We start from the raw sequence: 23,156 nt of genomic DNA on the forward strand, positions 1-23,156 counted from the left end.
CTTAGCGGATCAATCATCTTCCGACGATGATTCCGGTGACGGATTTTGTGACGAGTTCGACCACGCGAAGGCGATCGACGATTTGTTGCTGCTATAGTGGATTTAGAGCTCAAACTGGCGTCAACAAGGGGAGGCTGAGATGAGTGCACAACAGGAGAGGCAGCTGATTCTCCGACAACCGAAGCAGGGCCAGAGGAGTCTCCATCCACCCCAGAAATTATAAGCAAGGAAGGCAAAGCTTTGGGGGTGCAAAGCTGAGAACCATGACCGAATGTCTTGCAAACCTCGCAATGAGGTGGTTTCCATTCGTAGTGCAACTCCTGTTCAAAGGAGAAATCGTCTCCCTCCTTGACTGTGATGAAAGAAGGCAGAGGTTCAGCAGCTGAGACCTCAACACAGATACAAGCATACGGTAACCTGTCTTTGCGGCGAAATTTGACGTTCGAGAAGAGAGGGGTCCCCAAGACGGAGCCCACCAAGCTGAGACCATTTGTACACCAGTAATGCAGAGGAAGGCCCGGTAGGGTAAACCAGAGGGGGATGGAGGAAGGGTCGACATGCCAGAGCTGAAGGTGTCGATGCCATTGGCGAAGGAAAATGGGTTTCTTACCAAGAAGCCAAGGTACACCCTCAAGGGCGCGAGCTTTATCAACGGCAACAGAGAATTTGAAAATAAAGAAGCCATTATCTAGAAGGTAATAGTCCAAGGAACCCTGGGGTCTCCATTGCTTGGAGAGGGAAAGCTTTACCGTGTGGAAAGGAGGTCTGGAGCCAAGGAAATGGCCAACCAAGCAATCCTCCCAGAGCTTGGCTTCCGAGTCAAGAAGTTCAAGGGGACAGAGAGCAAACTTTGAAGAGCCAGCAGAGTTCGGAGGAACAAAGTGGAGGGGAAGGCCATCAGGGTGAGAACCAGCTACAGAAGAAACAAGAGAGCTTCAGGAGATAGGCCAAGGAGGTAGGGGACACGACCAGGGGGAAGCAGGCAAGGAGGGAGAACGTGAAGCAGGTGGAGAAGGGGGGAGGGGCAAGGGGGGGACAGGCACAGGAGCCAGAGGCTGCATGGGGGTAGGAGGATCAGGCCAGCAGAGATTGTCGGAGCTGGAGAAGGAGGTTCATCCCACAACCCAATTCTCTGCTCATTCCAATACCATTTCCTAGAATAGTACACACCATCAAACTTGGGTCAAAACCACAAGTACCATTTTGAGTCTTCTTTATGCGAAACTTATGCATGGTTGGGTTCGAAAAGTAAAAAATAGGCATCTTAGCAAAATCAAGGCAAAAACAAAATTCAAGGCCTCGAAACCAAGGTTCGGGTTGGCCTGGAAAAAGTACCAAGTGTCGACCAAGATATGCTCGAAATTTGGCAAGTCTCGGTTTTGAGGCTGGCCGAAACCGGCCTCAAAACCGAGATTTAGAACAAGTCATAATCATATAGAACCTGCATGCTCATAACACTGATCAACTTTTACTGTTTAACCTCATGAACTGTAGAATGTTGATTTATGATATAATATACCAATGAATTAGCTATTATTGTTTAACCTAACCTTACTGTAGAATGCCAATTATGATATACTTTACAATCAAAGTTCAAGGATGCCTTCTTCCTCTTACAAGTTACAACAATAACTGCCAATGCTACTATTACCACAACTAATATAACCATTAGTACATAATTTGCTGCCAAATGTTGTATGACAAGTGAATGCTTGTACATAGTCCATATAGGCGTACTAAATCAGATTGCAGAAAAGGCATACCACGCGATTATGTACAGATTCCAAAAATGACGGAACATTAGGATAAGGGTATTGTCCAGAACTATCAGAACGAGAAGACTTCTGAAAACAAATAATGTCCCCATTTCCAATCTGTAAACAAAGGAAACAAATTATATTAATCAGCACAGAAAATGCAAGCAACAAAAATACAACACAATCAACCCTACATAGTAAATACCTGACTAGATTGAAAAGTGAGTTCCTTGTCAATAAGTTTACACTTGACACTAGGGTGAAACTTAATTTCCTGGTCAGCAAAAAAGCATGGGGATGAAACTTGTATAAATAACGAATTCTTGATGTATGGTATAAACAAAATGGAGTTCGCCAAAAAAAAAAAAAAAAGGCCACTATTTCGCAACAGACATTAGATGGAATTATTTGCCTTCCTGATGAGACAAAGAAGAAAGAAAATTGCAATACTGGACAAGAGATGAACCTCATATAGTTCAATTTCACCACAAGGGTCAAAGCCAACCATTCGGTTCAGTCTTTTTAGGATATCCACAGGCCTATCAATACCCTTAACAAAAAGCCATCCAGCATACCTGACAAAATTAAAATCAATCACGTTATTTGATCTACCCAAAAAAATGACTTGAGAAGAAACAGTAGGAGGGCAAGAAACACCAAGTACCAGAGCTTTTCCATCTCTGGTTCATAAAGCTTGAAAAAAAGTAGAATATCGTCTTTTGTCTTGTTCGGACCCTATATGACATTAGAGAGAAGAATTGAGAGTGCAAATATACATGACTCAAAAGCAAGCTTGACAATTTATTAAATTAAATTAAATTAAAGAAAAATTACCGGCTCAAGCATCTCTTCCAAGAATAAGTTAAGTTCTGCATTAAGCGCTTTATTTGAAACCTCCATCAACTGTCCAACCTACAAGGAAGGTTCCAAATTATACAATGTGTGTCTTCCATGTTCTAGGAAGCAATAACATTAGAGAACCAACCACCCTGTTGATATAAACGCCTAAACAAGAACCAGGAGCTTAAATCATAAAGAAAACTAATGGGGTTCCACAGATACTTTGGTGGGGAAATTGGGGTTTTGACAATAATTTCAACCCTCCAATAAAGTTTATTTATCATAACTACCGGCAGAGCCTAAAAAAACAGTTTGAATTCAAACTTACAAAAGAAAAAAATTAATTCAATCATAGTTATCAAGGCATCGCCATAGCAACGCCATGGCGTCCAGGCTCCTTGGACGCCTTGGGCGCCATACCGCCATGGTGGTGCAGGTTCATCATAGAAATTGGCTTATTTCTTTAGAAATAGGCCTAGGGTTGGGTTATATACATGTTGGGCCTTTGTTCCCAAGGGTTTTCCATGTATTAGGCTACTTTAATGAGCCTAAACTAGGGGTACATAAGTAACACACGGGATTAGCCCAATACTTAGTTTATGTTTATGTTTTTTAAATTGAACCGGTTCAAATTGGTTGCATCCAATTGGTTCAATTTAAGCGATCATGTGACTTGGTTAAGTGGTCATGTGACAACTTAAGTGGTCATGTGATGTAAGTTGGGCTGGATTAGGACTCTATAAATCCAACAGAGTTTTGAGTCTATTTTCTTTACTATTCTAGTTTCCTAGTCAGTTTAAGTAACCTAATAGGTTAGGGATAGGGTTAAGCCATTCATTTTTAGTGTCTAAGTCTATTTTTGAGTCTTCTATATAAGTTTGTAAGGGAGGCCAGCATTGAATGCGAATTTGATTAATAAAAATTAGCTTTATACTTGCTACCATTGCTGCTGCTCTTAGTGAGTGTATATCCTTGTGGATCTCCAGGTGGATAGGGTGGGTGGACTCCTGCGATTCCTTGCATCTATCCAGTACCGGGAGGTTCTTCTTCTACAATCGAGCTTCTTCAAGCTGCTACTGCTGCTGCCTCTGAAGGAGATCAAACCAGTAAGTAATCTTAGTTTCCTACACATATCCTTCCCCTCTTCATCCCAAGGTTCTAAAACTCGGGTCTCAATGGCATCTCGGCCCAGCCAGAAACCGAGACGAGTCGAGATCTCGGCGAGTTGCTGCATTTTTTTTTTTTACTTGGACCCCCAACTTGGTGGGTTTTACACTATTTTGGGTCTGAAACTTGATATTCAGCCTATTTCAGGCAATTTAAACACAATGGCATGCCCAAATTTCCCAAAAAATAAGTCCATATATGAGTTTCACTTTGGACCATAGGTTGGTAGGCGACGAGTCGTACTAAAACAACCTACTCTACACAGAATTTAGTAAAACATAGCAAATTAGCAATCAAAACATTCAAATTAGTACATATCAATCAAAACATTCAAATAAAAAGTACATCACATCAATGTTTTCTAAATTTTTTACATAAAATGTGATTGAGTAATAAATTCATCACCATATTGATCCACAAAAAATTCCCATGTCATAGAATTGCTGAAGTGTTGCGCATAGTGTGACACAACCTCCATATAAGTGTTGTCATCAACATATACCAATCTCCCTATCTTAGGGAACATGGGAGGCTGTTGGTAACTTGGTATGAGGTGTAAGATCCACTACTACTGTCATATTGAGTTTGAGGCATGTATGTCTGGTTTGGGACTGGGAATATGTACCCAAAACCTGACCCAGAGCTTTAATTGTCAAACTCAACTACTGACTGCCCATACTGACCATAACCACTATATTCAGAACCGGTGCTCTCCTGGCCATAGTCATAGCCATGATGATGCTGAGATGAATGCCATGACTGATGCTCACTGGTAGTATCTATACTCATGCTTCCAAAACTTACAAGTATGGTGTTCATACTGCTGTCATCATCCTGAGCATGTGAGTATTTGCAACCTTCTTTCTGTTGTATGTTTTAGAGTGACCACCATGGTCTTGATCTTGAGTGGCATGGTAAACTGAGACTCACCTGTGAAATGCAAAGGGCCCTCCTGCGTTCCCACTTCATACTAGTACTGCTCGCGCATCTCCTCATGACGGTCATCATAATAACCACCGCTCTACCGCCACCGCCACCACCACCACCACCACCATCACCACTGTCATCATCACCACCATCATCATCATCAGTAGGACTTCCTACAACAGACTCAAAAGGTTTCTGTGACTCTGAATGTGTACGCCCCTCTTGCGAGGACATATATTCATCAACATCAATACCGGTTACAAGCGCAATGGTGGGGTCGGGCCTACCCCCAGGCTAATCGATATCGGGTGCACCACGATCCCTCACCCACTGGAATAGAGGATCCTCATCGTCATCAGAGTCCTCATGGAAAATGTTGGACAATTCAATGGATTCTTTATCATTGGCCTCAATTCCTTCACGTATGTGCCTCATCCTTAATCTCATATTGTAGTGCACATACACAAGCTGCTCCAGTCGTTCGCTACCCAACCTGTTCCGCCTCTTTGAATGTATCAATGAGAATGTACTCCAGTTGCGCTCACATCCGAAGGATGAACAAGTTTGTGAGAGCACTCTCATTGCTACCTTCCTCAGGTTAGGTGAACTTGTACCATAAAGCACCCACCTGTCGGCTGCATTACAAATATAGAATATTAAGAATATGTACATTCTGAAGGGATAAAATTATAATTCATAAATGTAATATTATGCCACCTACCAGGGTCTGACTTTTGTCTATCCTCCACTGCAGCTTGTCAACCGAAACTTTCTGAGGCCTCTCTGAAGTATTTGATCTATTTTCAATTTGAGACATTAGTATTTGCTATTTAGTAATTACATTCATAAACTAACTACCAAAGTACCAAAGTTCCAACTTCTCAATAACAGTTTGAACTGCCTCTAACAAATCTGTATCTAACCCAAGATCATGGGAGTACTGATACTTTGGATTCAAATAGTATGCTGGTAAAGCAGACACCACAAATATGATTTTTTAGTGACTTGATGTCTTTGGGTTTTGAATATGTAAACATAAAAAAGTTTTAATATTTAAAGTGTAAAGTATGTTGAACTCACCAGCTTTATGCAATGGATGACTCAAGTGCTTCTCCCACCGCTCATCAATGATGTTAATGTAGGACTTTGCACTTCGAGGTATAGCAGCTCTAACCATTTCCTTTATTTTTGGATGGCAATATAAATGTGGGCCAAGGTAGGCTTCTTCTCTGTATCAACCATCCTCAGTACTGCCACCACTGGCTCTAATATGGCAACCACTTTATGCAAATCCTTCCAAAATCCATCACTTGCAATGGTCTGTTGTGTTGCCTTCCCTTCTTCTGACCTAGAACCTTGCCAACCAAACCATTGTTCACTTGCAAACATAGACCTCAGACCTATCACCTTCGTCTGAAAGCTGTTCAATGCAATGTAATTGGTGGCAAATCGAGTAACACCAGGCCTCACTAAATCACCATTGCATTTCTCCCTCAACAAGGCCAAAGTATAAGCATGGTTATACACAAAAGTTGTCACTTGTCTTGTCTTATTTACCACACCCACCACCAAAGTCTTTTTCCCTAAGTCCTTCAGCATTAAATCAATAGAATGGGCTGCACATGGAATCCAAAAGAGCCGGATCCTCTTACTCTTCTTATTCATCAACTTCTCTCCAGTCTTTTTAAAGTTGGAACCGTTATCCGTCACAATTTGGATAACATTCTTTGGTCCTACCTCCACCACTTGCTTAAACTCTTTATATAAGTATGATGCATCCTTTACATGTTTTGATGCATCGATAGAAATCAAGAATACAGTCTTCCCATTGCAACTGACCATGAAATTTATGATGGACAGTATAGTAGGTCCAGTACAACCATCAGCCATAAGAGTAATCCCATATGTCTCCCACATTGGCTTCAAACCATCAATGTAGCAGCCTCAAGGAATGTATTATAGTATGTTCCTTGTGCTACATTGGCTGGAATGCCATGGTAACCCATGAACTTGTTGAAAGCTTTTCATGCTTCCTCTTGTTTGCCACCAAACATTTGCGGGATGGTTGGCTGGTAGGCATCTTGTTGCCTAAAAATTGTTGGATCCTACAAAAAAATAGGATCTGGAGATTGTACTCGTGGTCGGGTTGGGGGGTCGTCGTATATTTCTTGTCCCAGTGCTTTTCCTCCTCCCATCTTGCACTAGTGCAGCTGAGCCAGATCCACCAACCCCGCTTGCTTGCTCATATGCTCTTATTCTTAAAATGAAAACTGTCTAGTCTCAGCTAAAGTCTGCTAGTAAATTCTCCATTCAGCCTCTGATTGAAACTCACCAGGTGGAGGCCTAAAGTCAGTATCATCTCCGCCACGGACCTCTACACCAGGTCTCTCTAGTACTGCCTCATCAAACTCTTGTATTCTTTCCCTCTCAACTCTCTTTATTCTTCCTCCTTTCAAGTGTTGTGCCATTGCCACTTTCACTTGGGTAGGAACATTTGGATATGAGGCAACATCCTTGCTTGTACTAGACAAATGTTGTTTTAACCTGGTGGCTCCTTCAGATAACAACTTCCCACAATAATTGCATTTGGACTTCTTTTTGTCTGTGGACTTGGGACTCCATATTGTCATACTATATCAGACATTGTGTATAAAATGTCTTATATTTTACACTGTTACATAAAAAGCATGTATTAATAACCATGGTTCACTTAAAGGTATTCAAGACTTAAAAGTATGTTATTCATAACTGTTAAACATAATGTCAAGCTACTAGAACTACAAAATAACTATCTCTTATTTATCCCCTAACCCTAGTATTTATTTCTTAATTTTTAAAAAATATTTATACCTTAAAGTATAAGAAAAATATAATGTAATGATGTATTTGACACCATTTGAAGTTGAATATTATGTACATAAGTTGTACATAATTTTCCATAAACAAGTACTTTTTCTTAATATTATATATATATTTTTTATTTTTACAATATTTTTATTAAATCTGAAAAATAAAAAAATATGGGTGAAAATAAAATATTGATCCATGGGACTGTAGAGCATCCCAAGTTGTTTAACATATATGAAAATCATTTTCAAACAATGACTATTCATCCTATTTTTTGTTATTTTTTTTCCAAATAAAACATTTATTTTTCCAGAAATTATAAAAAATAAATTAATAACTGAAAAATAAATCCGACTCCATCAAGTGATAGATCGGCGAAAGATGTTTAACACATATCAAAACCACATGAATCTATCAAGGATTACACAAATTTTGTTGAAAAAATTAGATTTGGAGGAAACTAGAAAATACCTTTGAAATCCTTCAAATAGGTGATGATTCTTTGACTGTTGGAGTTGAATCTTCAATTTAGCACTTGAATCTCACTTGAAACCATGCAATCCACCCAAGATTTGAAGGAAAGAGGAAGAAAATTGAGGGAGAGGGCTGTTTTCCCCTTTCTTTAGAGGCTATGGACAGAACTCAGTCAGATTTGCGAGTTCTGTCCAAGTAGCCTCTTTTAATAAAAGGGGCACATGGGTTAAATGGGTAAAATCCATGGTTCTAACCCGATACCGAGATCTCGCCGAGATCTTGGCGAGAAACTGAATTTTTAAAACTAAAAAAAAAAAAAGGAAAATATATTCAAACTTGGACTCATTTGGCTAGGCCGAGACGATACCGAGATCTCGCTAAGAAAGTACACTTTTATAATGCGTATGGCATCTCGTCTCGAGTTTTTGAAAAATCGAGAAACTCGGCGAGATCTCGAACCACGCGTCATCCTCTAACCTAATCCACACCTCTCCCCACACTCTATCCAAAATCCAGCTCATAACTCCCACTCTATCCCCTCCATTCCTCCACTCCATTAAACCCAAAACCTGTAACTCAATTCTGTCCAGAATTGCAGAATTTCGTTACTCATCCAAATCCTAACTTCTTTATACCAAAATAACTCCCTAGACCTGCCCATTAATACCCTATAAACCCCTTTCCCAAAATCCACCCCTAAACCCTAGATCCTGAAAACACTCCATTTTTACAAGGCCTCCAACCCGAAACCCTAGATTTCCAACTTCATCCAAATCAATCCAAACCTACACCATTAGACTCCTAAAAACCTGTACATCATTACCAAATAAAACCCTATCTCGAAACCCTAACCCTAATTCTGCCCGAATTAGCCTAAGCTGCCCCAATCAGCTAGCCTTGTTTGGTGATCCTATTACCTTGGTTCCTAGTGGGACTACTCCTACCTGGGACTACATTACATGGCAGTTGCCTTGCCGCCATGGCAGTGTCGCCTTGAATTTTGCCGCTCTAAAACGCCATGGTCGTTTTCCCGCCTTGATAACTATGAATTCAATATCCAAAATTTAGCACCCGTAAGTTTCACTAAAGCTGGATCGAATTCCAAAAGACGAGTCTGCTTTGTCATACCTTCCCCCTGCTTTGAATACTCTGGCATTTACCTCCACGTACCACACTAGATTATGCTTGCTAATCTTTTGCAGGGATCAAGGACACCGCCTCTCTGTGATTGGAGGGTAAATTTGCGTACATCTCTCCCCCCCCCCCCCAGACATTGCAGTAGTGGGAGCCTTGTGCACTGGGTAGGCCCTTCAATGTTTTTTGGGGATATCATTGATTCTTTTCTTCTTCTGTTGGGGGTGGGAACTAGAAAGATATTATACTTACCACCCTCCTTATCCCCACCCAATCGCCAAAAAAACCGGGTAAAGGTGGGACATTATTGATTCTTGCTCTTGTATTTAATTATCAAGTCCCCTATGATGTGATCCCAAGGATAAAATAGCCCGTTGGGTTCACTATGGGCCCACCATATACCAAATATCCAAGTAATAAGGAAAAAGTGGCACATCTGTAATTTATCAAGTTCTCAAAGGAGAGTGGCAAACATGAAATAAACAAGAATTTGAAAGGCAATTGGGTGATATAAGTGTGAAATCCACCATAAATTTGAACTTTGGAACTTGTGTGATTTCAAATTCTAGTTCAGTGTCTATGGTTGCCTCGATGCTGTGGGCTACATCAGTGGAGGATGCAGATCAATTCTTTGACTCACCTATGGAGGATTCCGGGGAGTCATCTCAGCGAGCCATTCTTGACTCTGAGGGTTCTACAAGCTATCTGCATCTGAGCTACATGTGTCAGACATGCTTGGACGCACACATGCAGAAACTCTTTATTGCAGAGCCTAAAATGTAAGTATTATACTATTCCTATTTTTTTAAAATAAATATTAAGGGTAGAATGGTAATTATCACTTGCGGGACCCACATCCCCAATGTGGAATCAAGTTTTCCTTAGACTATACACACTGGCTTCCCATTGATGTCACATTACATCACTAATATGACTTAATTATAGCTAATTAGGAAGTTAATTTATAGAAAATCAGGTTATAAAAACACATTCTAAAAATCTGTTTTTGTCTAAAGCAAACATGCCATAGTCATACACTACTATATAAGAGTTACTTAGCCTTAACTTCATTTCATTCCTACATCTAAACCTAAACCGATTCAGCTTGGGAGTTGGAAACAAAATGGAGAAAAGAGAAGGGAAAAGAAGGGCTATCACTTGTAATTTGAAGCCTAGCTTGGAGGTTGGTCTTGGAATTGAAAACTAAAGGGCTGCCATCATCAATTACATCTTCAGTTTCAGGTAGGTTTTGAATATAATTGCTGTACCTGATTCTTCCACTCATTTCTCTTAATTTCATTTGGGTTTTAAACCCAATTCAGTCCTAAGCTAAGGGATTGATAAGAATTTGACCAAATCCCCAATTTTATCATGTTGATTGGATCCAATTTGATTTAAATAGAAAGATACCCTGATTTTCTCTTCTTAACCTTCAATTATAGTTGAATCTTATACCCTATTAAACCCTAGTATAGGAAATTTGATTAATTGGGACAAATCCCCAAATTAAAATGAGGTTTTGGGTTTAATTAACCCAATACTACTAACCCACCCTAAATAAGCCTTGAAACATGAAATTGAACCTTTGCTTGTCAAGATCCAAGGAACACATAAAAAATCTCCAATTCTGACTTCTGGACCGGATGGAGTTGCAGGCTTGCAACCTGTCGACCGTAGGGTCACTAGTGTGAATCCGGTTCACTATTTTGGCCCAGTTTTGAACCCAAATGTTAGGGATTTGACCTAGGGCACCTTCCATAACTAATTGATGATGTTTTGCGTCTATCTAGGACTATTAGACTCTATCTTCGTGTGGTTTACTTGGAGTTTTGGCATTCTATCTGGCTAGGCTAGTCTGCTATCTCAGGTAAGGGATTTTAACCTTAATTTTGGTGTGTTTGTGAAATTAATTGCAGTTTTGTTAAGTATGTCATATCATACATCATTCCTACAACTCTATTCATATAGTTTATTAGCTTTTATTTCTTTGCATTAGATGTGCATGATTTAGGATGCATCTGCATATTGCATTGCACATATTATTGTTCTTGGAACTGTATGGTTTATGACGATGTTACTGGATAGCTTATTGAATTACTCTTATTGAAACATATGCCATCATATTAGACTGCATATGGTTAGGACTGGCATAACCCAGTACTATGGCCCTTACCAAAAGGGGAGAGGTATTGGATAACCCGTGGTAGGTCCGAAGGGATGATTCCGAAATGCCATTTACTGTCCCATTTCCAAAGAACGTTACAGGAGTGGAAACAAACAATAGGGTTAGTTACTAGGGGTTCGTTAGCATCAGATGTTTGATGCCTGAGCTGCCGAGTCTCCCCCGTAGTAGAATGGTTTCGCTCGGGTGACCGATGTCTGGTTATGTGTTTCCGGGACCGAGGCTATCATTCTATTACAGTAGTACTTATACCTCATGAGACTTGGTATCCATGTTACGAGCATACTTAATTTAGGTCATTCATCATGGACTATCTGCATATGCTTGTATGTTTTCCCTTGTTGGGCTCAGTGGAGCTCAGCCCTGTGGAATTCCTTATTTTTAGATGATCCTATTGCTGTTGCTGGTGTTTCTGTGGGAGTTTCTTCTACTCAGGACCCTCTTACAGCTCATGGAGTTGATACTCCTGTTCTTGTGGAGCACGATGTCTCGTGCTCGTCTGACGATTGTGCTTTCTCCTGAAGTGCCTGATAGACCAGGCTATCTCCCTATCTTTTTTTTTTATAAAACACTTTTGTATACTTGGTCTTATGTAGATATATCTTTTGTTTTGGGTTACTGTGTGAGATTGTCTATGTAACTCAAACTTCACTTAATATATATAATTGCATTATCACTAGTCTTCTTTATTATTGCCTTTATTTCTAGTATTTAAATTGCTTCTGCTGCGTTTAAATTCTGTATATTGTGATAATTTTTGTAAATAGGGTACTACACTTACGATCTTGGTGGGTTGGTTGGATGCCAGAGACATCCAATCACACTTGGCCCTTATGAACCGGGCCGGGGATGTGACAATAAGGGGATAAGAGAGATAGTTAGCGGCATTAAAGGAAAATGAAGGAATAAAATAAAGGAAATGAATCATGGGGGAAAGGGTCGTCTTCAACCTCACGATCTCTCAGCCATATACAAAACCAGAAACCAGCGGTAAAAGGGGTCTTTGAATCATATGTTAGAACCCTTCAATGGGGTCTCCAATCGAACCAGGATTTGGGGACAGTCTGACAACTCTTAACTCTATTCCAATCAGCAACCTAAGGGCTGATGAGAAATATTGGACATGGAACTTGGCAGAAGTTTGGGAACCAGTCTCGGTTGCAGGTATGTTTCTCACAACAGAAAAGGAATGGGGGGTGTCCCAAGGTTTAAGACGCCCAAGGAAGGGAATCCTTTGCCCAATATCTCAGGAAGAATGGGCAGATATCCAGGGAGATCTAACGGCTTATTCCCACCCCAACAAGTAATGCACGCAATATGGGAAAAATAAAACAACAGAAATAAAAAGAAGAAAATAAAGAATACAAGGACACCACAGTAACTCAAAACCAATTCTTTCTCAATCAACCGGCGATCATGTTCCATTGCATTACATATATATAAAAAAAGACTCCTAAAAATTAAAAACTCTTAACTAGGAAACTAAGAATAAATCAAACTGGGAAACCAAATATCCTACGTAGCTAAACTTCCAAAAATAAGAAGATTACAAATCATTCTAATAAAGAAAATAGATATCTAATTATCCTACTAGAGCCAAATTTCAATTCAGGACAGGTACTCTGTAGGGGCTCTCAAACAGGCTCGGCCCAGTCTAAGGAAGTGCTCCTACATCACCCCAGCATTGAGGGAGAGGACAAACATCTAAGAAAGCTTTGCATCGTCTAAGAAAGCTTTGCATCGTCTAAGAACAATGAGTGCCAAAATAGAAGCGCAACAACGAGACATGGTTCACAATTAAGTACGCGACTTTCTCCTTCTTGACATCACAAAGGGCATATTGAATGTAGAATTTCACATCACATACTTCAGAAGGCGAAATATTTTGACCAAGTAAAGAGTAGTCCGCCGAGGGGAATGACTCCCTTCACCAAACGAAACAAGCGATTAAAATAATTACAACCCCAAGTCAAAATTTATAGTGGTATACGTGGAGAAAAACAATAGCTTTCTCATCAATGCTTTAAAATCTAAACTCAAACCCTTTTCATTCTCCTCATCAAATGAAAGCAATGAATCTAACTCATTCAACACCTACAGAACTCATATCCCAGCTGATGGACAAACACACACATGAACGAAAAGGGCCCTGTCAACAAAAATCAGGATGACAATTACTCTGTAATATCACTTTGAATGTAAAGTGGAGGAGTAGGTCACCCCCCTTTTTGATCTTTAATCGAGAGCACCAAGAAGTAAGCAATGCATCTAACTCATTCAACACCTACAGAATTCATATCCCAGCTGATGGACAAACACACACATGAACGAAAAGGGCCCTGTCAACAAAAATCAGGATGACAATTACTCTGTAATATCACTTTGAATGTAAAGTGGAGGAGTAGGTCACCCCCTTTTTGATCTTAAATCGAGAGCACCAAGAAGTAAGCAATGCATCTATGGCTGGATTCATGACAAAAACTTATTTTAAGAGGGAAAAAGCAGCAAGAAAAAAAAAGCAATACATGTAGTGCTAGATTCATGATAACTTTTAAATATAGTTGCTGAAAACAAATAAAACAAATACGGTATGACAATGGAAGGACATACAGATTGTTGCTCTTCCTGACAAGTCAATGGCCTGCATGGACGATAGGTATTGTTTTGGCGCTTGGCCCACAGCCAAAAGCGCTGGTACTGCACTGGAATGCCAATCTCTTTAGCAACCAGTTCCTGTAAACCACTTCAATAGTTAGATAAACAGAACTCAAAGGAAAAATAAGAACTTGATTATTTCAAGTTCTCTGCATGTATGAACATTTTTTAATAAACCGAGTAAGTAAACAAAAAATAAGGGGAAACAAAAAAGGCAAAGAGGATCAACATCATGGGGAACTTGTAAGAGCAATCTGAAGGAAAGATAAAGAAACTATGCTATATTTAATGCGTATAATATTGCATTTTGCAATGCAAGATAACATATTTTAACATCCACACCTTCTTACCCATGATGAAAGAAAAACTACAGACACTACATTGGAACTTTGCCTCTTTTTCCATTCTCTCTCTCAAATAATAGAGGTGTCTTTTTCTGGCAGCTCTATCTGTGACTCAGCGCAATTATCTCTCATATTTGGATGGAAAGAAATCTTAGGAGATGGACCTCCAATTCTCGTTCCTCTGACAAGATTTGGAAAGCCATCTTCTTCGATGTTAGTACCAAGCTTTCCCTGGCCACTGCTCCATTGTGGTTCTCTCTTGGATTCCCCCAGGAATCGGCATATTGTTTATTTTTGGAAATTTGATGTTTCTTTATAGGCTCCTCGCCCGCCCATTCAGGGGTTGTAGGGCAGGTGTCTTTGTATAGTTCTACCCCCCCTCTCTCTCTCTTTGTATTCTCCCGTTCCCCCTATCTGGTTCTCTCGATTTGGTAATATTTTTTTTTTTCACCAAAGAAAAATATATATATATATATATATATATATATATATATATATGCCAACTAGGCACGTCAACAATCACTCTATATGGCAATAGAAAATAATCCCCCGAAATTATTTCAACAAGAACCAACTCAACTCATAAAATCCTTGTCCCTTGAAGCTAAACTTAATGAGATGCAATGCAAACACTTACTGTATACCTTGAAAAGGATAAAAGGAATTTTTTTTTGAATACGGAAGCTCCTGACTTTATCATGATCCACAAGATCAAAATAAATATCCCTCCCAATCTGCTTATTGAGATCTTCATTTCGTGCAACCTAATAGTATGAAAGAACAACTTAGTAAAAGAAGTTAGGTCGAAACAACTACATAGTAAGAAAAGCAAGAGTTTCACCAATTCTACCACCTCTGGTTAGACAATCAATGATTCAAAAAGCCATGTTACATATATTTACCTTTATGATTGTATAAAGTTGACTCTCTGCCTTTTCCCTTTCCTTGTGCTCTCTTTCTTCCTGTTCTTTCTTCCACGACAAGTATCCTACCCTAAGGTGATCAGCTATGTCCTTCTCATCCACGTTACAAATTATTTTCTCCTTGTCACTTTCACGTATATAGACAAGCATGTAGGCATTGGTGTATTTCTTGAAGTCAAAGGGTGTGTTGCTGAAGCCAATATTTGGCTATGGTAATTGTTCAGAGAAAAGGTGAAAAGAATGAGCACATGTTAAAATGAAATATAAACTGAAGGATCCTTAGAGAAAGTGCACTTATAAGCATATAAGTTGCAAGAATATTACCAATTCCTCACCACCATACTGCTCTTCGAAGACCCTCTTCATATCTTCTTTTGTTACCCGCTCATCATAAAACTTGAACCTGAATATAACAACTTAAATGTTACGATTGAGAATTAAAGATTGATTGATATACTAACAACACTGTTGGACCATACAAAATAGCTTGACAAAAATCCTGAACAGTTCATTTCGTAAACTATAATATGGAATCATGAGGCAGTCGCGCATTAAGATCTATCAAAAACATTAATCAGACTGCACAAGCCAATGCTTCTACCCACACAGAAACCCCATCTGACTAGTGGAAAGGCAAAAAGCCAGTATCAAGAAAAACCACCAATAAGACACTGTAATTTGTTGGGCAACTGGGACAAATTTGGAGGTGTCTTGTCATTGTTGGCAACATCTTCGGTATTGTGGCAGTGTTCCCAAGTGTCTGGGAAGGACAGACGTGCGTATCTGTGTGCAAATGCGTAAATGAGCTGACATATGATGGAACAAGTGAAGTAATGGCATGTGGTGACACAATTAAAAAAAATATGGCATGGCAGGGGGTGCCACATGGCAGCCATAGTAGCTGTCTTCATGGGGTTCATATGATTACATGGGTTTGAGATGGCCGGCATGGCACAACTAGCACGGACATCTGGTCACACATGGCAAGGCTACGGCCCAAGGTCATGTACCATGGCAGCAGGGATGCGGTGGAGTCACCCTCCGTCAAGTGAGTGAGTCATCATAGGCAGCAGCAAGCCACATAAGTTGCAAGTCTTATTTAGAAGCTCATCCCTCAAGGCAGCAGGGGTCGAATGTGGCTCGGGCATGCACAGGGGCGTTCCAGGTCGTGGCATGGCAACCTTGCAGCAGCATGCACGTGAGGGGCATCATGCACTTGGCTCACTTGTTTTCAAAAATTAATCTGAGTGAGTGAGCAAAATGTTTTCTCTCGGGTGATTTTTGTAACCCCAGTCCATGCAATTTAAATTTACACTTCCAGAATCTTCACGGCCATTAGATCTGGATATATAATTCATCGGCTCATATCAAGGCACAACATTAAAATGGCTTATATTCTTGCGCGTAACACCATATTGATCAGAAGTATAGCCTGTGGTAGTCCGCAACACAGAATCATCTTCCAATGGCTAATGCGCACATGCTTTATTGGTACATTTATGATTCCTTTTAAAGGAATCTGGATCGTTGCCCATGGTTCTAATCTCGTGACTATGAAGCATGCTCACTTGTAGACCTTCGGTGGTCCTAAGTTAAGGTGTATTGACAACATTTGGTAGACCACAAGATCTAATGGCCACCATCTGACACCCATTTTGGAGCCTTGATCCAACGGCCACAGTTGCAGCTGATAGGGTGTGATGTCTCCTATTGTCACGAGCTCTAATTAAAAGGTTCAAATTGCCCCCCAGGAAGATACCATTTTGTGGATTCAACTTCAAATGCCCATATCTCCCACATTTTAAGTCGAAATTAACCCCCCCAATTTTTCCCATATGCTCAGAATTCATGGGAGAACGTGAAAGAAGCATTCGTGGGACCTTTTTGTGCTCGAAAACTGGGATTTCATGGTTTTTTCTTAATTGGGAGATTGGTTGATGCGGAGAGGGTAGGCTTAGCATACCAGGATCTATCTGGATGAGAATACTAAATTGATAGGACTTTTATGGGGTAGGTTATAAGTTAATAGATGAAGGGATTATGGGCTTCAGAATCTGGTTCAGATCTTGGGAACTATAGGAAATATAAGGGATGGAAGATGGAGAGTCAGATCTGATATAGAGATGATGCTGGTGGTGGTGAAGATGAAGATGGATGATGATGAAGATGGATAGATAGATGTAGAACTGGAGTCCCACTAGTCTACCAGCCGTAGGAATCAACCTAAGCCTGACGAAGGAGCCCCACCTTGGCAAATGCTGAGTCCAACAGCTACTTGTATCTCACAAGGGTTTCTCGAGAGAGGATTTTCTACAACGTTCTAGATGCTGTAACAGCAACCCACGAATTTCACGACTCGGAGCTCCCTTTTCACTACAGCCTCTGCAAACCACTCTAATGGCCTGCCCCTTCTTCTGTTGGCTCATCCAAGGTGGCTCTTTGACCACCTGATTTCCTTGAAGCTGAAGCCAAACTGTGGGAGAACTGCCTCGTCGGACACTTTCTAGGCAACCGGCCACCCTTTCATATTGTCAAGCTTTCCCTCTCCAAGTAATAGCGTGCCCAAGGTAGTTTGGATATTTATCTTCTGGACAATGGTTTTTTCATCTTCAAATTCTTGACTGGGCTTGATAAGGTTCGTGCCCTTGTGGGTGGTCCTTGGCTGGTTGGGAAGAAGCCTATTTTCTTGAGATAGTGGCACTGTCATTTACAACTCCGGCGAGTTGACCTCTCCACTATTCCTCTCTGGGTTTCCCTTCCTAGGCTGCCCCTCCATTACTGGTGTACCGAGGGCCTTAGTACTGTCAGCTCAGTCCTGGGAACCCCCCCCCTTTTTTCCGATGTGAGAACCATGAAGAAGGCTAGGTTGGCATTCGCGAGGATTTGTATAAACGTTTTTGCTGAAGACCCTCTACCAACCTTCATCATGGTGAAAGAGGAAGATTTCTCCTTCGACCAAGAGGTGCACTGATTGGAAGCAGCCTAACTGCTTAACATGCAAATCTTTTGGACATGAATCCAGCCTCTGCACTCCTAAAGTCCATTCGAACGCTGCTCTGAATCTCCAAGATGGTGTAGATTTGGATGTAAGCCATGAAGCTCTGCCGCCTTTGCAACGCCAGATTGACGGTCGTTCTTGCTCTAGAGGCTGGCTAAGAACTAGAATCCGCCGCCGGAAAGAGGCTTAGCCTTCTGCTACTCCAAAGGTAAGGGTGTCAATTTGGGACCAGAACCGGGAACCGCCCTGCTAAAACCCAGTATCGGACCGTCCCATTAATAAACGCAATGGTACTAGGACCTGATTTTGGTACTGAATAATAAATGGGATGGGCTGGTTCTGGGACAAGATTCCCAACGGGACCAGTACCGAAATACCGGTTAGGAATCGGATGGGACTAGAACTATCAATACCCTTTGAAAAGGTATATTTCATGTCCTTTCGTTCAAGTTTTATGGCTGGAGTTAGATGTATTTGGGTGGCATTTTCTCTTATGGAGGTTTCAGCTGATAGACCTTCAGTTTCTATTTCTATAAACTTGTTTGGTGATAGCACTAAAATTGTATATGAACTTGTTTATTTCATCCTAATTAATTCTTAGTGGTCGTTTTGAGAAGCTTAGTAAGAACTGAAGAAGTAAAACCATGAACTTCAATTCATCATGGTTTCCTATTCTAAATTACTTTCAAAAGTAAGGAATGCCATAGATATCATAATAGTGAAAAGATCCACAACACTACTAATTAAACCATCTCATTAGAAACTATTAAAGTTCTTCTCCCTTTTCCTACCAAGCTTAGAACCATTTAGGAACCGGTACCATTCCAACCCATTGATAATTTGGACCGGGACCAAGGTTTGGTCCCGTTAACTAAACGGGACGGTACTGAGACTGGCACCTTTGGTACCAGAACCGGTACAGACCCGTCCCGAATACCGAGAACCATCCCATTTGACACCCTTATCCAAAGGACTTGATGCTATCGCAGTAGTAGCTTTCCCTTGAAGGTCAGAACAGGTTCAGTCTTTTGGCTTCTACAGAGGACTCTGACCTCAGCCATTGCCTCGAAAAGCTCCAATTTGAGGTTATTTCTCGTAGTCGGTCTCGCATGTCTAAGAACACTTTAAGAAACCCTTCCATTCTTAGCTCTCCTAGGGACGCCTCTAATGCCTCTGCGACGATGCTGCTGACTTCTCAACACAACCCCGTCTTGGCTCCTTGTGCCAATGCATCGTCTCTTTTTATATTTTTTCGTTTGCAAGAGGTAAAAAGGCTCTAAGCCTTGAGTATGCTTCTGTTGTCCCCTCTCCAGTGGCCCACAATCCTCTCTCCCTATTTGCTCCACATGTGGTTCCCACGTGCGAGCATAGTTCAAATGTTTTTGACCCTTCTGTTCCTGGGTTTGTTTCTTATATAACCAGTTCCTCCCTTATCATGCCTCCTTCGGGTTCTCGGGTCAGGAATCCAGGTGGTCCACATTTTAAACCCTCTACTTCTATAAACTCGATATTACCATCTTCTTCTACATCCGCTAACCCAACAATTTCTTCCCCCCTAGTTTCTCACAGGATCCCTCCTCCTCCGACCAATCTTGCTCCCTCATATGACTGCTCTTACCGCCGGCGTCACCGTAGTGCATCCCAGTCCCGATCAATATATATAGGCTCAATGGGCCTTTGTTGCCTCTTCTTCCACTTCCCAAATGATCTAGGGAATGATTTGGAATACTAGGGGGCTGAAATCCCCCTCTAAGCATGCTGTTATTTGCTCTCAGCTTCGTTCTTCCCGTTCCAACTTTTGTTGCTTTCTAGAAACCCACGTAAAAGAGCCCAACTCTGCAAGAATTTTAAATTCCCTTGCTCCCGGCTGGTCTTTCCTCTCCAATTACACTCACCATCCTAATGGTCGTATTTGGGTCTTATGGGATCCTCGTAAAATCTCTATCTCTCTTTTATCCTCTTTCTCTCAGTTCCTTCACCTTAGTTTCTCGGACTGCTTGGGTCACCTCTCTTTCTTTTTCACTGTAATGTATGCTCACAATTGCCATTCTCATAGGCTTTCCTTATGGACAGATCTCGGTTCCATTGCTAACCAAATTGTGATCCTTCCCTGGGTTTGGATTGATATGATTTTTGTTGGCTCCTCTATTTGTGATACGGTTGGAAAGATGGTTTTTTGTGCAACTCTCAACCATATTTGAATGGAACGCAATATCAAGAGATAGACCTACAACCCTCGGTCTTACCAGCAGATTTGGGATTCCATTTCTTTCGAAATTAAAGCGAAGTTGTCGTCAACTCCTCCCTCTTTTTGTTCCGACACCCCAAGGAACAGACTCAATGTTGTCTCCTGGGGTCTCTCCTTTGTTTCCTTACAGGCTTTTGCCCCTGTTAGTTGAGGCTTTGGCTGGTTGATTTTTTAATTTGTTAATCCCCTTCGGAGGTTCTTGTATTTCTTCTCTCTATTTGGTACTGAATTTATTATTCACCTTAAAAAAAAAAAACAAAACCCAATACATTCAACCCCACCCCAATAAATAGAAAACATAAACCAAGAAAATTAACTAACTCTTGGAATTCAAAGAAATACACTAAAAATACCAAAAGCCTTCTCTAACAGCTGTTCCAAAATAATAAACCCAAGTAGCAAAAAAAAAACATATAAAATAAACTCCGTAGGCCCAGGTCCTGACCAGCCTATCTACAAGGTCTGGGCTTGGCTTGGAGCTGGTCTTGGACCAACATGTGGACCAAGTTCTATATGAGAACCACAAGATCCATTTTGTACTGTATCAATTCTCCCGTTCTTTAAAAAAACTCGACCACGAGTTTTGGTCAAGGGAGGAATCAGCTTGGTATGATGGAGATCAGAATTCAGCCCGTAACAATGCCCTTGTAGCTCTCTGAAGCTTGAAATATAGTCCTGCAAGTGTGGTTCACGTTCTTCAAAAAACTTGGGACGGAAAGACAAAGTGAGTATTTTTCCACTTTTGGTTCAATTTCTGTTATGAACGGGATAATCACAAAATCCTCAAAAACTGTCTAATTGTCTTCGAGTTCAACAGTGAAAGGAAAATCCATAGGAATCTTCAACAAGTTGCTGCACTATTGCTGGTTATTCTTTTCCTTCAATCACCTACTTTTGGGGTATTGAAGATCTACACCAGTTGCTGGAATTCAGAAGATTATTCAGCCATATCGATTTCAATTTACAGGGTTTCAAACCCTGACTTCTCCAAAATTCAATCCATAGTTTGGTAAGTTACTGCTGCCAGTTTCAGCCCATCAAGCAGGCTGGTTTTCATAATCAGAGGTTGATAAATGATAAGTACTGCTGCAGACTATCCCTAACATCAGACCACAGATCTGATCAATATCAGATTTCCTCCATTGCTGACATTGCCTGACTTGGTCCCCAAGTCTCTACTGCTGGACCTTTCAGATCTCCACATCCAGTCATCAAAATTCAATTATTTTTGGAGCACAATTTCCTCCCCTTATACCCTCCACTCAATCCAAACATTGAGCCAATCAGTTGGCTGATTTGTTCAACCTCACTTTTCTCCCAATTTGGTTCTTAAACCTTTCAATTCTGAAACCTTTGCACCATTGCTCATCAGAACCAGCCCATCTATGGAGGACTGATCCCCTATCCCTAGACCTTCCCTTCGATCCACACTTAAGCCCCATCAATTGGTTCATTATTCACATTCTTTTTTTTTTTTTTTGGGTGAATAAAAATTTCATTACCAAAAGAGAGAAGAAAAATACAGAGGGCCCCAAAGGGGAAAGCCTACCAGCCAAAACAGTGGCCGGAGAAACCAAGGAGACATTAGAGATGCCCCAGGAGTGGACAATGGTCTTATTCCTCGGGGTGTCTATACAAGAAGAGGGGGGTAAAGAAGATAACTTCGCTTTAATTTCAAAGGAAATGGAATCCCAAATCTTCTGGAAAGGGCGAGAGTTGGAGGTCCATTTTCTCAAATTGCGCTCCATCCAAATATGGTTGATAGTAGCACAGAACGCCAACTTCCCAACCAAGTCGCAAACAGAGGAGCCCGCGAAAGTCATATCAACCCAAATCCATTCTCTAGGGAAGAGAAGGGAAGGATACTTCTACGAGAAGGCCAGCATTTGAGGAGAACACCCTTCCAAATGGCAGCAGCAGTAGGGCACTCAAAGAACAGGTGGTTCAAATCTTCATCATTGTTCCAGCAAAGGCAGCAAGCGCGAGAGACCATGATCTGGCGGCTGCGAAGAAAGGCTTGAGTGGGGAGACAGTTGTTGAAGACTCTCCAGGCTGTGAAGCAGTGCCTAGGGATGTGATGCTTGAACCAAAGAAGCCTATGCCAAGTAACCAAAGGGCCTTTCAACCGGACAAAATTCCAAGCAGCCTTGAAAGAGAAGGAGCCAGAGTTGCTCGAAGACCAAGTAACACAGTCACCTCTAAAGATAGGCCTTCTAGTGACAGAGTGGAGCTCATTCCAGATGGCAGTAAGGGAAGGGCCAGCTGGGGGTGAAGCCCAACCATTGTGATCTAGGATATCAGCAACCAAAGAAAGCCTATGAAAACCAGAGGAGTAGATGGATCTAGGGGTGATCTGGTGCAGGAGAATTCCCCTAGGTTGCCAGTTGTCGAGCCAAAGATAAGTAGATCGACCATCGTCAATGTTGGAGCGAATAGCTTGAAGGACCAAAGGACGACAAGCAAGGATCTTTCTCCAGACCCAAGAGGCATCAGCTAAGGAGGCAGCAGTCCAAATAGAGTCATGGCGAAGAAGACCCGAATAAATCCAATCCACCCATATGCTCTCTTTTTTTTAAGCAATCTTCCAGAGAAGCTTGATGATACCAGCTGAATTGACATCCTTGATTCTTCTAATGCCTAACCCTCCTTCCTTCTTGGGG

The 23,156-nt window shown here is 41.1% G+C and overlaps 1 pseudogene; it reads right to left on the bottom strand.

Moving 5' to 3' along the window:
* Window positions 1–115: 115 nt before the first annotated feature.
* The window catches only part of LOC122647674, a 59,491-nt pseudogene continuing 36,450 nt past the window's right edge, over window positions 116–23,156 (bottom strand).

This window comes from Telopea speciosissima, unplaced genomic scaffold (genome assembly GCF_018873765.1).
Source record: "Telopea speciosissima isolate NSW1024214 ecotype Mountain lineage unplaced genomic scaffold, Tspe_v1 Tspe_v1.0116, whole genome shotgun sequence".
Taxonomy (NCBI): Eukaryota; Viridiplantae; Streptophyta; class Magnoliopsida; order Proteales; family Proteaceae; genus Telopea; species Telopea speciosissima.